Source organism: Myotis yumanensis, unplaced genomic scaffold, assembly GCF_028538775.1.
Source record: "Myotis yumanensis isolate MYYU_CA2020_CCGP unplaced genomic scaffold, mMyoYum1.0.hap1 SCAF_11, whole genome shotgun sequence".
In the NCBI taxonomy this organism is placed as follows: Eukaryota; Metazoa; Chordata; class Mammalia; order Chiroptera; family Vespertilionidae; genus Myotis; species Myotis yumanensis.
In genome coordinates this window covers 57,470,213-57,474,529 of record NW_027223762.1, presented here as the reverse complement: position 1 = coordinate 57,474,529, position 4,317 = coordinate 57,470,213, and the positions used below count along the sequence as shown (strand labels likewise).

The 4,317-nt window shown below is 44.9% G+C and overlaps 1 pseudogene; it reads right to left on the bottom strand.

Annotated features, from left to right (window-relative positions):
* Nucleotides 1-441: 441 nt before the first annotated feature.
* On the bottom strand, nucleotides 442-1,733 carry LOC139019269 (F-box only protein 31 pseudogene; annotated as a pseudogene).
* Nucleotides 1,734-4,317: the final 2,584 nt, after the last annotated feature.

The following is a 4,317-nucleotide window of genomic DNA, read 5'->3' as shown; positions in this document are numbered from 1 at the left end:
CTTTCTTTTTAAAAGGACATGCTCAGCCCTAGCTGGTTTGGCTCAGTGGATAGAGCCTGGACCTGTGGATGGGAAGACCTAAGACCATGGGAAAACACATATTGTTTTTGTGATTAATCACTATGCTTTAATTATGTTCAACTGGTAACAATGAAATTGGGGGTCGCCACAACATGAGGAACTGTATTAAAGGGTCGCGGCATTAGGAAGGTTGAGACCACTGGTCTAAGGTTTATTTCTACCTCCGTTGCTGGCTCATACCCAGCCTGGCCCAGGTCCCAGCTTGGGCAGGAGGCAAACAACTGATGTGTTTCTTTCACATGGATTATTTCTGTCTTTCCCTCTCTCCCCCACTCTCTCTAAACATCAATGGGAAAATATCCTCGGGTGAGGATTTAAAAAACAAACAAAGGTGGGTAACCTGGTCAGAAGGCCAAATCTTCAAAGTGCATGGAAGCTGCTCATCACAGGGTGTCTGGACTGAACGTTCGAGAGCAGCTCCAGGAAGGCCTGCGGGGATGGCGCCTCCACATTCTGGAAGGTGTTCTGGACTCTGCCAAGCAGGATGAAGTATTTCTCCTCCAGCGAGATGAACCCGAGGTGGTTCTGATCGAACAGGATGACGACTCCAGGGAGGCGCATGAGGTTGTGGAAGCCACTTAAGATAACATTGTGCATGCCATAGAAACACATCCTGCAGGTTCGGGGGTAGTTCTGGTCTCTTGAGCTCACGCTCACAGGCAGAACAAACGGAGCAGGCTGCTCCTCCGAAGCTGCAGCCCTGGACTCCCCGATGCTGGGCTGGGCAGGGCTCTGCCAGCCATGGCCCTGGCTTTCCTCAGTCCCGTCTTCTTGCTGCTGCTGCTTCTGGATCACCTGCTCTTCAATCTCCCGGATCACGCGGGAGAGCTCATTGAAGTTGCAGAAGATCTGGCCATCTCGCTCCTGAGGTGGATCTCAAACGTCCAGATTAACCCTCCCCTGATCTCGGTGACCCTGGCATACTTCCCATGGAAGCTGAGTATGGCAACCTTCTTTGGTCTGAAGCTCTCGTCTTTGAATTGGAAGAGGCCTGGCCTGATGAGGTCGCCCGGGTGGCTTGGCGGGAGGTAGAGGCGGCAGTAGGTCACCCAGTCATACTGCTGTCTGTCCTCCCGCACCAGCTCCAGCCCCCGTTCTCTCCTAATCTGCGGTGGTAAATCCATTCGGTGGTCTCTTTGGATCCATTGGATGCTGAACCTGTCCTTCTGAATCTGCAGGTGGCGGCTGTGGGAAAAGCTGTAGAAGTCATCCAGGTACTCCAGCGTGGCTGATTTTCTTTCTGTCAGGCGAATTCTAAAGGAGGGCTTGAATTGCATTGGGTCATCCACATGGGTGTTATGGGAAGGCCTGCTCGTCCCACCAGTAATGCATAAGCCATCTACCACTACATTCAGCAGTGTTCCATAGTCTTTATCTAGCTGCCACAATCCCAAAATGTTTCTGTATGGGTGGCACAGCTTCGCATAGACTTCTCGATAAGACATACCGATCATCTTCAGGTTCTGCAAGGTTTCACAAACACCATACTCTTCACGGCAGCGCCGTCTCCAGATGCTGTCGGTGTGCAGGATGTGGTGGAATTTGGTGCAGGCCTGGGCCAGGCTGGGCTGGTCAGTGCCCAGGAGCAAGGCGAAGATTTTCACTAGCATCTCCACTGGCAGGTCCTGCAGCGAGCAGTACGGGGGCGGCATGGGGCTCGAGATTCCTCCACTCCCCGCACAGCACCGCCCTTCCGTGTCCGCCTCGAGGTGCTTTTTTGCCAGTGCTGGCTTGCCCTAGGCCGCTGCCGTCTCAGCTGGGCCCTGGCAATCCTGTTGACACTCCTTGCCCTTGGCCTCTGCCCTCTCAGCTGGGCCCTGACACTCCTGATGACACCGACATTCCAGCAAAGAGCCCACTTCGCAGAGGCAAGCGCACTCCTCCATGCCTCCACGCGTAACAGCCACCACAGTGTGGGCAGCCACCCCTCAGCAGGGTTTTAAGCTGGCTGGGCCCGCCCTAGAGTCCAACCACGCCCTCTAGTGCCTAGCCACGCCCTCTCAGAGAGGAGCCAATTGTAGGACTTTAAACCCATACCAGTTAACAGTTGCCTCCCTTTCCCAGTGCCCCACCCTGTCCTCCCACCCTAACCCCAGGCAGTCACTAATCTGCTTTCTGTAGGGAGGTGCCACCAGGGAAATGCCTATGGGGGGGTTATGGGGGAGACATTTCCCAGAAATGCAGTAAAAAATAAACACAACTGTGGTACATCTACACAATGGAATACTACACTGCGGTAAAAAAAGAAGGAATTCTTGCCATTTGCAACAGCATGGATGGAACTGGAGAGCATTATGCGAAGTGAAATTAGCCAGTCAGAGAAAGATAAATACCACATGATCTCACTCCTTTGTGGAATATAGAGAACAACATAGACTGATGAACAGGGACAGATCCAAAGAGAGAGAAACAGTGATCAGACTATCAATCCCCAGAGGGAAAGTAGGGGAAGGTGGGGGTAAGGGGAAGAGATCAATCAAAGGACTTGTATGCATGCATTATAAGCCAAACCAATGGACATGGACAACAGGGGGATGAGAACATGAGTGGGTGGGGAGGTTGCGGGTTATTGGGGGGATGAGGACACATTTGTAATACCTTAACCAATAAAGAAATTAAAGATTAAAAAATAAAATAAAATAAAAAACATTCATGAGAACGTTTAAAAATCGGACCCCTCGTACATTGCTGGTGAAAATGTAAAATAGCGGGGCCATGTTGGAAAACGAGAGTCACCCGATGGCCCAGAAGGTTCACATCTAAGTACATACCCAAAAGAAATGGAAACATGTTCACACAAAAAACTTGTACACAATGTTCACAGCGGTGTTATTCATAAGAGCCTCAAACCGGAAACAACCGAAATACTCATCAACTGAAAAATGGGTAAACAACATGTGGTATAACCATACACTAGAATATAGCATACATAAAACTTCAAAATGTTATGCTAAGTGAAAAAAGCCAGTCACAACTAAGATGTCTTTAAATAGAGACACATATAAAACAAGATGATGTACTAATTGATGGATGGGCAAGCTATGATCAGAGGCTGAAAGGAGACTAGCTCTGCCTTTTTGCAAACAATAATGTTTTAGTACTTGCTAGTATGTAGAGTGTTTCTGCTATATTATAGAACATGAAGGGAATTTACTATAAGCATGGAATATCTGTCATTTTAGTCAGAAAGTAATTTGTTTTTAGAGTGCAATGAAAAATCTATACTTGCAGAAAATAAAATTAATGGATTATGAAATAGAAACATGAACAATTTTAGGAAGAGCTTATTTATGATGTAAACACCCCAAAAGGTAAGTAAAACACTGCCCACAATCAAAGGAGATGGAGGTAAATAAAAGTGGGAAAGAGGCTTTTAAAAATATAGATTCTTATAAAGGCACTCTTCTTGAAAGTCTTGTCCACAGCCTTTATAAAATTATATTAAGTCCTCACTTAACAATGTCATTAGGTTCTTGGAACTGCAGCAAAATGATGCATAATAATTACAATTTTACCACAGCCTTATTGATATATATAAAAAAAATGAGTTAAATCCCTGGGGCAATTCATTAGTGTTATAACAAAATGTTTAGTGTTAAACAAAACATTATGCGAGGACCTGCTATATGTGGCAAGAACAAACAAAAATCTTAAAAATCTCCTTCACAAATATTAGCAAAAAGCTTCAGCCATCTGTCACTTGACCAAGTAACCTTAACTTACCCATCTGCCAGAAACACAGTTTTGATCCAACTGTTCGTTTTTAAACTAGTGAGCTGTGCATTGTTGTACCTGTCTCATAGTTAAGATTTTAAAATGAAAGCTACAAGATCTCTGGCAGCATTGGTCTATATATTTTTGCATGTCTATGCATGCTTATATGTTAAACATGGGTCATTTTTTTCTTTCTCTGAATGGTATAGCCAAAATTCATTTTTAAAGAGCTCTATTGAAATCAAGTATATACCCTCAAAAATATAGAGACTACTAAAAACACATAATGAAAGAAAATTAAGTTTTTCTTTTACGTAAGTCTACTGTTTTCATCAGCTAGGAGGACAAAGTGTTCCTGGACTATTGGTCTGCTCTTGATAATAGATTATAAAAGGTTTTATTTATTTTGTTTTAAATGTTTAACCTTTATTCGACCTAAAAAGCAAAGACTTTGAGTCTTACCAAATGTTTGTCAAGGTCACTTGATCTAAGATAAACTTCTAGTTTAAGTTTGTTAGTTTA